Below are 12,205 nucleotides of genomic sequence, written 5' to 3' on the forward strand. Positions count from 1 at the left end.
GCTCACAGCGGGGGTTAGTGGAGAAATCTGAGGTCGGAGCATGATATAGGCACAAGTAAAACTCCTGGACCTGTTTCCTTCTGCTCTCCTCCCAGCCCTAACGCCAGGCTTCCCCCAGGCTCATGGGGTGGGGACAGAGGCAGGATCACACCCCCTTTCAGACTCCCTCCCATTGGGTGGGAATCCACTGGGATTCCCCCCATCCCAGACCCCCTCCCCCACTGCATGGGAGGCTCAGGCAGGGACTCCCACCCCCACACCCCTGGGACCCCATGGGAGGCGAAGGGGTGCAGGACCGCCTATGGGGGCAGCAGCTGATCCACTCCCTCCCCCCCATACCCAGGGCAGGGCCCCCGGGAACCCATCACCCAGTGCCGCTGCTGCTGCTCCGCGGGGGCGCCCGGCTGCATCACTCCTGTGGCGGCAGCTCCGCCAGCGCCGCGCGGATCACGTGGCGGCGGCGGCGGGGCTCGGATGGGGAGTGCTGAATAATTGAGGAGCTGCAGCGCCCGGCTCCCCCGCCCTGCCGGCCAGCGAGAGGCAGACGGGAGCTGGAGGTGCGGTACGCGGACCCCCCAGCCCGCGGGAGTCAGACTCGGGAGCGGCTAACGCCCCTCTCCAGCCACCAGCAGCTGCTGCAGCCTCCTCCACCCCGGGCGGCGCTTTGCAAGCCCGGCCCCCTCCCTGCCGCTTGCGAGGGCAGCAGGAGCTCGGAGCTGCAAACCTTCCTCTGCCACCCGCCCCATCTCCAGCCGAGCTCATCCTCTCCATCCTCAGGATCCTTGGGCTGCACGTGCTGCAACCCCCACCCCAGCCGGGCTCAGCTCCTGCATCCTCCTCCGGAGACAGCCCGGAGCTGCCAACCCTCCCCGCACCAGCTGGGCTGAGTCGAGCTCCTGCGTCCTCCTCCCGTGGGTGAGTGCTGCTGAGCCGCCGTGCATGGCCAGCTCCTTGCCGGCTCTGCTGGGGGTCCCACCTCTCCTCCCTCCGCGCCGGCTGCCCTCAGCATTGCCTGGGATTAGGATTATACTGGTGGGGGGAGACAGGGGATGGAAGGAGCCGGAGCCTGTTCTCCTGGGTGGAGGGGGCAGTCCTGGGGGTGAGGCATCACTTCTCATGCTTTGGTAGTTAGGAGTTGCCCCTTTCTCCCTCCATAAGAGGCTCAGAGGCTGCCCACGTCCCTGGAGGGGATGGTGCTGGGGTCGTTGAGGGTCCTCTCTCTTTATGCTGTTTCCTCCCTGCCCATGGGACGTTGATGGACAGTCTGATCTCTGGCGGAGGAGCCATTCACAAATGGATTTTTTTTGGGTATCTAGGTATGTATGGGGGGTAGAGGTGATGAGGACAATGTTTGAGCTCTTTGCCCTCCTCTTCTGCCCCCACCTGGGTGCTCATTGGGCTGGGAGGGAAACAGGGTCAGTGTGTTTGGAAGTGAGGGTACCCCCTTACTTCTCACCCCCCCCCGTAAGAGCTGACCTAGATACTGCCATGTAATAAAGGGAAACCGAGGCCTTGCACGCCTAGAGCAGAGCAGCATCACCCTTTGGGAAGAAGCAGACTGCCAAGGCTTTGGATATGAGCTTCCCTAATGCTGGGAAATGAGAATCCAGCACAAGCTGAGAAGTAATTCACCTGGGATATTGTTTTCTTTGCCTCTCATTCACCTGCATAGCTTTTCCTAGCCTTGGTCAGAACACTAGAGAAGGGGAGGTGCTGCCTTAGTATCTACCCCTGTTACAAGCTAGGAGGAAACAAAAATGAGGAAAACCAAACTGACTTCTTAATGACCTAGCCAGACTGATTCTAGAGGAGAAATCTGTATTTTTTAAAAGTGCTAGGAGCCTGTACTGTAAAGGGAGCAGAAGATATGATGGGTTTAAGTCCGATGAGTTCAGGATTAATAGAAGACAGAGAGTGAGATAGAGCAAAGTGAAAGGATAAACACAGACTGATCTGAATTAATCAATATGTACCCAGGAAAAGCTTTCTTCTTACAGGTTCTGAGAGACAGCATGCTCACAGGGGACTAGTGGGACCGAAGGGAGTGGGGGCAAGGGGATATAAAAGATGCAAATCAAATGAAGGAAAGAAAAAATGTAAGGAAGGAAATTAAGTGAGTGAGTAGCTGGTTGCAGATATCTGGCAGGATCAGTGTGATCTCCTTTGCTATCAGACAGGTCTCTACTGTAGAAAGGAACTGGACGTCATCATCACATTAGGTGTTGTTGATGAAACACAGAACCTTCGCCAAAGGGGGCTAATGTTGCTTGTTGTGAAAGTGATTCATCCATTTCTCTAAGATCCGGTTTTTATTGATGGGTTTAACTCTATGCACGTCATAGCTGTGAATTCTCTCTGTCTGAGTTTACGGGTGTGTAAAATGGGAACATAATAATTACTTATCTACATTGGAGCAGTGTTATGAGGATTAATTGATGTTTGCACAGCACTTTGAAGGGGGAAAAGGGCTATCTAAGGGCTAAGTATTATTAACAAACCCCAATGACTGAAAAAAACCAGGAGTTCTATACAGTAGTATGGGAAGAAGCACGGGTGCTGTTCGAGGTGCTGAAATCTCCATTCTTGGATCAGCAAAAGGATCAACTAGATAGTGATAATGCAGGTATTAAAAAAACAAAACAACAACAACAACCACCTTGCATTAAACATTATGACTGAAGCTGGAAAAAGTCAAGGCATCAAAATTATGACTGTCATATTCTGTCCCTGATCTATGGTTGCAAAACCCATTGACATCACTAAGAGACGGATATGTCCCCAAATTTAGGTCTTCACTCTCTCATCAATTTTCATAATTCCTATTGACTTTAAGAGCTACAATGGTTCACATTCAAGCCTGGAGTATTTCCATGATTCCATATTTATTTAGTACTCATTACCACTTTTCAGGTGAAATTTTCAAAAGCACTTAAACCACTGCTCATAAGTCACTTTGGGCTAATCTATATGGTGGAGTAATATGCCCTATGGGGGAGTGATTTCTAAAGCACACTAACATATTGCACATTAATTGGTACATTAAGACCCTTGGTGCACTTTAACATAGTGCTTTTTCAAGCAGTGCTACTTTAAAGTGCACTAGAGAACCTTTAGCACACACTAGCAGGGTCTACATGGACCAATTAATGTGCAACACATTAGTGCCCTTTAGAAATCACACCCCTGTAGACCACATTAAATCACTGTGTAGACAAGCCCTTGGGCACTTTTGAATATCTAACCATCTTTAAGCCACTTTACAAGCAGTGGACCACATTCCCCTGCGGTTTTCATTGCCTGTTAAATGTCAGTTTACATACCATGACTTAGTGCATCCCCACTGAGGTGGTATCAGCAGGGCTCCTGCAGAACCCACAGTAGGAATTAAAGTTGCTTCCCAAACCCTGCAGAAACTCTAAGAAGGGCAAATAGCAATAGCCCCATCTGTTTTCCCTCCCTCTGAGACAAATTAACTGCATTAATCCGGCCCATTAATGAATTAATCCTCTCAATATCCCTCAACAGTACACAAGTACATTATCATGGCAGGATATTTGTTCAATGGGCCAAAATTTGTCATTTGACACTACAAGTTGGGTTGATAAAGATAACTACTCCTGGATGTGATATACTTAGACTTTTGTAAGGCATTTGACTTAGTACTGCAGGACTGTCTGATTAAAAAATGAGTATTATCAATATCAACAAAGCATACCTTAAATGGACTAAGACCTGGCTGACAGGTTTCAAAAAATAGATCTAAATTTGGAATCACTAAGTGACGGTGTTTCTAGTGGGTTTCCACAGGGATCAGTACTAGACCCAACACTTCTCAACATTTCAGCAATAGTGTGGAAAACAATATAAAAATCACTGCTTATAGAGTTTGTGGATGACACAAAGATTGGCAGAGCAGTAAATAATGATAAGACTGATGCACTATTCCAGTATACACTTCTGGTGTCCACATTTTCAAAAGGATGTTGAAAAATTTGAGAGGGTGCAGAAAAGAATGAAAAAAAAATGATTCCAGAGCTGGAGAAAATGCCTTATAGTGAAAGACTTAAAGAGCTCAATCTGTTTTGTTTATCAAAAAGAAGATGGAGAGGAGACTTGGTTACAGTGTATAAATATCTTCACTGAGAGAAAATACTGTGTACTAAAGGGGTCTTTAATCTAGCAGAGAATGGCAGAACAAGAACCAATGACTGGATGCTGCAGCCAGACAAAGTCAAATTAGAAATAAGTCATAAATTTTTTTTTCAGTGAGGGTGATTAACCAGTGGAACAAACTACAAAGAAAAGGGGTGGATTATCCATCTTTGATGTCTTCATATCATGACTAGATGTCTTTCTGGGAGTTATGCTTTAGTCAAACACAAGTTATTGGGGTCAATAAAGAAGTAAGTGGAAATGTAAAGGCCTATGATATACAGGAGGCCAGATGACCTAATGGTCCTTTCTAGTCTTAAACTTTATGAATCAGTGAATCAGGGCCCAGGGTAAAAAATCCCTGCTCCGTACGCACACATTCAGTTCCCTGCAGGAACTTCAGCACATACTCTGAGAAGAGAATGAATGAGAAGCCACCTCAGCTTTGATTGCCTTTTTCCTTCATACTGCCTCAAGACTTTAACTTTGCCTAAAAGGAACTTTTCTTTGTATGCATCAAAGACAAATAAATCTTACATGCCCCTTGGGCAAACACGCATTTTAAACTGATCTAAATAAGTTCTGAGGCTCATCTGACCAATGTGCAAGTTCATCCCTAGTCCAGCTTCATTGACTTAAGTGCACCAGGGAAGAATTTGTCTTAAAGGTGTATACACAATCTTATGTTCCTTTTTTTAAAAGCAAAGTTTATTTTGGACACTGTAGATCATAGTGGCCCGAAGTCTATTGTGTAAATCCTGCTCACATTTCAGACTACTGACCCAAGAAACTTCTCCCCTCTTTGGATAAAAAACTGTTTTCTTAATCCAGGGGGTTGCACATGCCCAATAAGGGCATGATCCTGCTCCCATTGAGGACAATGGGAGTTTGGTAGTGATTTCAGTGAGAGCAGGGGGCGGTCAATCTAAAATATGCAACTTCAGCTATGCTATTCGCATAGCTGAAGTCAAAGCATCTTAGTTCAACTTAGCTGGCCGTCCTCACAGTGGCAAGTTGACCGCTGCGGCTCCCCCATCAACTCCGCTTACTCCTCCTGCTGAGGTGGAGTATGGGCATCGATTCGGGGATCAATTTATTATGTCTAGATGAGACACAATAAATCGATCCCCAATAGGTAGATTATTACCCGCCAATCTGGCAGGTAGCGTAGACATGGCCATAGAGTTGAATATAGCTGTAGGGCTCCATGCTAAAAATCCTTATGACATTTTAATTGAAAAGACTGCAGAAAATAGTTGATAAATAAACTAACTCAGACCCTCCCAGCCCCAACCCTGAAATACCCAAACATATCAGTCTATTGTAAAACAAATTATCTGGAAATTTTCTGTTTAAATTATTAAATATTTTCTTTAGTAATAAGAATGCAAACAAGAATCAAGCATTTCTCATTTGAGTGAGGTAGTGGGATTCCTCAAGCTAAAGAGCAATTTTTGTGTCTTTCAAACTTGTTAAAGAAATTAACTCCCACACTGGATCCGTCACTGTAAAGTTGAAGGCTATATGTAGGCCTGAACCTACAATCCTTTTGTGAGTAAAGCTCTCTTTGTGGGAGCCAAGGACATACAAAGGTGCAAAATCAAGAATTATGGCAATTTTTGGCTAATTTCTGAAAATAAGATTTATAATGGAAAGCCTGGCAAAATCCTAATGATAGTAGACCAGATACTCATCTTAATTACCACAATGTAAATTCAGAGCAACTCCCATGAAATAATTGGAGCTACTCATAAGAACATAAGAACGGCCGTACCGGGTCAGACCAAAGGTCCATCTAGCCCAGTACTCCTGTCTACCAACAGTGGCCAATGCCAGGTGCCCCAGAGGGAGTGAATCTAACAGGCAATGATCAAGTGATCTCTCTCCTGCCATCCATCTCCATCCTCTGACAAACAGAGGCTAGGGACACCATTCCTTACCCATCCTGGCTAATAGCCATTAATGGACTTCACCACCATGAATTTATCCAGTTCTCTTTTAAACACTGTTATAGTCCTAGCCTTCACAACCTCCTCAGGTAAGGAGTTCCACAAGTTGACTGTGCGCTGCAAGAAGAAGAACTTCCTTTTATTTGTTTTAAACCTGCTGCCTATTAATTTCACTTGGTGACCCCTAGTTCTTGTATTACGGGAATAAGTAAATAACTTTTCCCTATCCACTTTCTCCACATCACTCATGATTTTATATACTCTATCAGATCCCCCTTTAGTCTCCTCTTTTCCAAGCTGAAGAGTCCGAGCCTCTTTAATCTTTCCTCATATGGGACCCTCTCCAAACCTCTAATCATTTTAGTTGCCCTTTCTGAACCTTTTCTAGTGCCAGTATATCCTGTTTGAGATGAAGAGACCATATCTGTACGCAGTATTCAAGATGTGGGCGTACCATCGATTTATATGTACGCCTGCTATAAATGAGAGCAGATTCTGACCGAGTGTCACAAAAAGAAGAGATTCATTGAATATTATTCACTCAAGCAGTGAGATACAGCTGAGTTATGAATGTTGATTGAGAACAATGTTGCTAGTATTGAGGAAATGTTTTCATGACATGTTTGGTTCCCGCATCTCACTATTAACCACAACTCTGGGCAATATGGTTATTGAGCAAGATCTCAACACAGGCTGTGAGCCTTGCTAATGCTGACTCTTCTTCCCTATTCTGTATTGGCTCGACTGGAATGTTATCACTAGATCATTGTTTTTCCCTGCAATAAAACCATCAAAGTGAAGCCCAGGCATTTATAGAAAATAAACAGTGAGATGGAGCCATGCAGGAGACCAACATTCAGCCACGTGATTCTATTGTTTTATTATCATTCTGCATTACTTTTTTATCAGTAATTTACTGAAAGACATAATACCATAAATTAACTCTACCTGGCAGGTGAACAAAAGAACAGCTTTTATGGCACTATTTTTCAAACACTGCATTCTAATTCATGAGCCTTTCTAAAATTACTGGGCCAAGTAGTTTGTTCTTAGCAGGGAAGTAGTTTATTGCTGAATAAAACAGTTATTGCTATTATGTTACAGGCATGTAGGGGGGATTTAGTTGCTGAATCTTTTATGCAAGTGTTTTTCAAAATGAGTAACTGACCCATAAATAAGCTCAATAGAGCAGAGCAGGTATATGGAGCGCCAAGACTGATTCTTTAAGGCAGGGATAGGCAACCTATGGCACGCGAAGGCGGCACGCTAGCTGATTTTCAGTGGCACTCGCACTGCCCGGGTCCTGGCCACTGGTTCAGGGGGCTCTGCATTTTAACTGAATTTTAAATGAAGCTTCTTAAACATTTTAAAAAACCTTATTTATGTTACATACAACAATAATTTAGTTATATATTATAGACTTATAGAAAGAGACTGTCTAAAAATGTTGACATGTATTACTGGCACACAAAACCTTAAATTAGAGTGAATAAATGAAGACTTGGCACACCACTGCTGAAAGGTTGCCGAGCCCTGCTTTAAGGGAACATCACTGATCTTAAAATGCAAAGATAGCTCTGTGGCATTCTGAATTTGAATAAAATATTAAATTGAAAGTAAAGCTAAATCCTGCTGTCCTTAATGGAGTCAAAATTTCTACTAGATTCAAAAGGATTATTGCCAGAGTAAAGACTGCAAAATTATCCCTATGTGTATTAAATTTGCTCAGGTAGTGAGTGATGGGGTATATAAAGCCTCTTATTTCGAGGTTACCAGTTTGAATACAGCCTGTTCTGGCAGTGACTGCAATGTGTTGCCATGATTAGTGGCCAATATGAAATAAACTGATGGTCTCCATCCTGTTCCCAGTGCCATATCACCACCCCTTAGGCACTAATCAGCAGTCTTGCTGGCCAGGATTTGGATCATGGTTCAGCACAGCTCTTTAGACTATTATGGAATCATAGAACTGGGAGGGACCTCGAGAGGCTATCTAGTCCAGTCCCCTGCACTCAAGACAGGACTATGTATTATCTAGACCATCCCTGACAGATGTTTGTCCAACCTGCTCTTAAAAATCCCCAATGATGGAGATTCCACAACCTCTGTAGGCAATTTATTCCAGTGCTTAACCACCCTGATGTCCAACCTAAACTGCCCTTGCTGCAATTTAAGCCCATTGCTTCTATTCAGTAATGACTGCAATAGCTATTATGCGCAACTTCCCCATGTGGACAAGCCCTTATATTTGACCCTCTGCCTCAGTTTCAGAGTCAGCTCATTACTGTCTGATGGGATTGAGATAATCAGAGATAATTCAGCTGTCATACGATACTATGGACTTCAGTTCACTTTGTTCACTGAAGTCCTGTTTGTTAAAGAGCCTGCTAAGTACTAGTTCTTACAACATCAGTCCAAGAAATCTCTCATACAATATTGCCAATGGGTAATTCAGATGATGCCTTCCTTGTTCATTAATCAGTTCAGCTGCTGAATTTCCTGCTGCTGTAAAAGAGTGCAGCTCCTTTGACTTCAGTCGTTTTCCCTATTTGCATCAGCAGTGAATTTAGCCCTAAAACTTTAGAAGTAGTTGTTGTTCAGACAGAGACAGACAACCGGTTACTACTGAATAAGTTATTTACAGTACCTCGGCCATTCTTCTGCTCCCATTAAAGTCAGTGCATGTTTTGTCATTGATTGTCTCAGACAGACACACGATTAATAACTGTGCCTGTAACTGCTGAATCCCATAACAGCAGAATAGATGGCTAGCACCAAAAGCAGTCAAGCAAACATTTATTCAACATTTTGTGTATCACTGGACATTCGTTTCAAAACCCCATATGGAATTTCAGTGAAGATTTTGTATGTCTTAAAGAAACAAACAATTTGGGGTTGAGTTTAGCCCAATTTTTAAAGGTGTGTAAAAGTAAACTTTACACCAATGAAAATGCTTCCATGATTTTTTTAAAATTCAAATAGAAACAAACACATACCCCTCAATCTCTCCCAGCAGTGTTTGCAAACATCTCAGTGCATGAAAGTGAAATTAATTAGAAACAAAAGTGAAACCGGGTCATCTAATTGAGTTGTCAGAGTTGAATGAAATGCAAAAAGGAAACAAAGTCTGAATGAAAAGTAACATAGCTGTCTGAAGCTCTTACAGTTAGAATTTTTTTTCCTAAAATTTAATCTAAATCTACTATGCTGTAGTTTGAACCCATTGCCTCTTATCCTGCCCTCTGTGGCAAGATTCTTTCAGCTTTAATAGAACACGGAAGGGGTTCTGGTAATACAAGCAAGGAAGTGAAATGTAGAGAGCGGTGGAGGCCATGAGATCTTCAGTTTTGAACAACCAATTACATAATCGTATATGTAATAACATATAACAGGGAAACATGAGATAACAGAACACGGGAATTTTGTAAGTTCATTTGGCTGAAAGTTCCACCAGAAGCAAGAACCTTTGTAAGTCATATTTCAGCAGCAATATTCTTTATCATACTTAGAGCTATAGATGGTCCTCTTTCCACACATAGAACTCTGCCTGGGGGTTGCTTGCATGGTTTCAAGAAAATAATATTGCTCCTACTTTTTATGGTATTGTCTTTTGACCAACAATGCTATTGTAGAAACATCCTAGACATCTAGTCTTAGATATGCAGTCCAACATCCTAGTCTTAAATATGCATTCATAATTAATTTACTGGGAGATGTCACAACATACTCATGCTACTGCCTGGGTGTTACTCATGCTACATACTACGTAGTTATCCATCCTTTAACTTATGAAGATAAATGACTAAAACACAGATAATGTACTATCAGTCATCATCTTTGGCCAACTCCTGTTCACAGTATTCCTGTGAATAGTTATATTGAAACCACTGAGACTAGGTGAGTGGGCAAGGAGGATTTCGCTAAGCCTGCAGACATATAATATAAGCTCTTGGACCTAATCCTTCTCCCATTCTTCTAGTGGGAGGTTTGCTATTCAGAGTATGTCTACACTGCAATCTGGAGGTGTGCCTGCAGCACACTCTATGCAATACTGAAGGGTCACTCAGCCAGGACACGAGTTCTCAGGCCACTTAATGAAAATCTCCACTGACGTAGGTCATTTTCATTAAATGAGTTTAAGACAGAAGCCACAACCTTCCATCTCAACTATCATCTGGCCAATTAACCCCTTACAGTCTGTGTTGAGGATCCTCCTGTTCTTTTCCAGCCAGCTTTCACTTATTTAGGAATCAAACTTTATTGCAGTCTAACATACCAGTCTCATCTAGAACACTTAAAGAAAAAGATCACCTCTCAGATTGCCTTTGTTCAGAAGCAAGCGGGAACCTCCTGGGGAACAGAGGCAGATGTTTTGGAAACCTCAGTCCTAGGGCAGGTATTCACTCCAGAAGAATGTTGTGCCGTACTTTGGGAAGAAGTCAGCATATGCATCTCATTGATTCAGAGCTAAACACTACCACTTGTATCATTAGAGGTTGCCTTAGCCACACACTAACGTCTAATTGATACGTATTGGCTCACATAGCTCCCTCAAAACTTCACTGAGATGCCATCACCCTTAAAATTGCATAGAGAGCTATGACGGATGAAAACTACCTGCTGCACTCAAGGCTGACAATGGTTCCAACAGGCACAAATAAGCAATGTACATGTCCTGTAAAAAGATCCGTTTGCCTTCAGAAGAAAACTCTTACACCTACAGTTCCTGCTGACTTGCCATGACTAGTGTTGTGACGTCCCTTTGCAGTGGCCGTTCATATACTCATGTCCAGTTCTGCTGGCCCAGTGGCAATCTCAGATGAAAAATGGCATATGAGGGCCAACAGCCATGTCCGTGCAGAATGGCAGAATAGAAATAGAGACAGGTTTGCTCTTTCTTGTATGAAATGCATAACCCTCAGTAATATAGCATGTATTATATGGTTGCTTTAGAGAAATTAATAGGCTATATCTGAAAAATTGCATTTTCCTATTATGTTTTCAGGAATTTCCTTTCTTCAGCCATCTCTTGCATTAATTAGTTGATTAGCAAAAGCATGGAAATAGGGCAGCAAGGCATAATCAGTTACACCGTTGTATAACCGATGATAGAACATGATAACCAATTAATCAAGCCCCACGCATGTACAAAAAAAGACTAATGCATTTGAAAACTGAAAGAACAGACCCACTTTTGAAAGGTTTGAGAAGATTCAGATCATTTACTGAGCAGAGGGGACTTAACAGAGATGGTGAAAAGCTACTGGAAAGTGGGAGCCTTTGTCAAGCAAGGAAGAAAACAGAATACTTAACCTCAAGAAAAGAGAGTCACAGTTTTTTTTAAACAAAAATTTTCAGAGTATAGCATGGGGCTTAAACAGGACATGGTGAGTTTTCAAAATAACTGGTTTCTTTCCATTTTTAGATGATTGAATCTTTCTGTTGAATAGTCATATTTCAGCAGCCTGCCAACACTACTATAATGTCTTCAATTCTTGGAGCACAAATTGCTTTCTCCAGATATCACATGTACTGTAAGCCATAATCTCACAATAACGAATTTCAGGTAATACACGCCAGTATGGGTTTTGAACTGGTGACCTAGAGATGAAAGGGCTGCAATCTGAAGCAGCTCCACTCCTTTCCTTTTTGCAAATAATTTTTAGTGTGTTCTGAAACTGACATTATTATCTTTGTTAAACAGCAACAACTTCAGCTGTTCTAGCATCTTCAGCCTTATCCCACAAACTTTTATTCCTGCCTGAGACCCGTACTCTCACAAGAAGTCCCATGGAAGCTAATGAAACTACATATGGGAGTTAGGACTATTTGCAGAAGTTATAGTTTGCACACCAACGATAAAGAGTTAGGGGGAAGCAAAAGGCCCACTCAGGATACTGACAGCACAAAAGCTGCCAGAGGTAAACACCACTAAGGTAAAGGAGAATGGTATTTTTCCCTTTCACTAATTGCAGACAACTCCTGAATGCAAGGAGCAGGTTTGCATGTGCTTTTTCCACGTATCACCATTGTGGGGTTATTCAGGATGGAATGATCCACAACAGCTCAACCTTTTCCTTGAATAATTCTGCCTTTCTCCAGCA

The 12,205-nt window shown here is 42.9% G+C and overlaps 1 protein-coding gene across 1 annotated transcript in view; it reads left to right on the plus strand.

Moving 5' to 3' along the window:
• The first annotated feature begins 535 nt into the window (after positions 1–535).
• The window catches only part of SLC7A14 (solute carrier family 7 member 14), a 75,527-nt gene continuing 63,857 nt past the window's right edge, over positions 536–12,205 (plus strand). Inside the window, exon 1 of the mRNA XM_032783685.2 lies at positions 536–915. The gene's annotated coding sequence lies outside the window, so the exon portion shown is untranslated. The remainder of the gene's footprint in view (positions 916–12,205) is intronic.

The sequence above is a fragment of the Chelonoidis abingdonii genome, chromosome 8 (genome assembly GCF_003597395.2).
Source record: "Chelonoidis abingdonii isolate Lonesome George chromosome 8, CheloAbing_2.0, whole genome shotgun sequence".
Taxonomy (NCBI): Eukaryota; Metazoa; Chordata; order Testudines; family Testudinidae; genus Chelonoidis; species Chelonoidis abingdonii.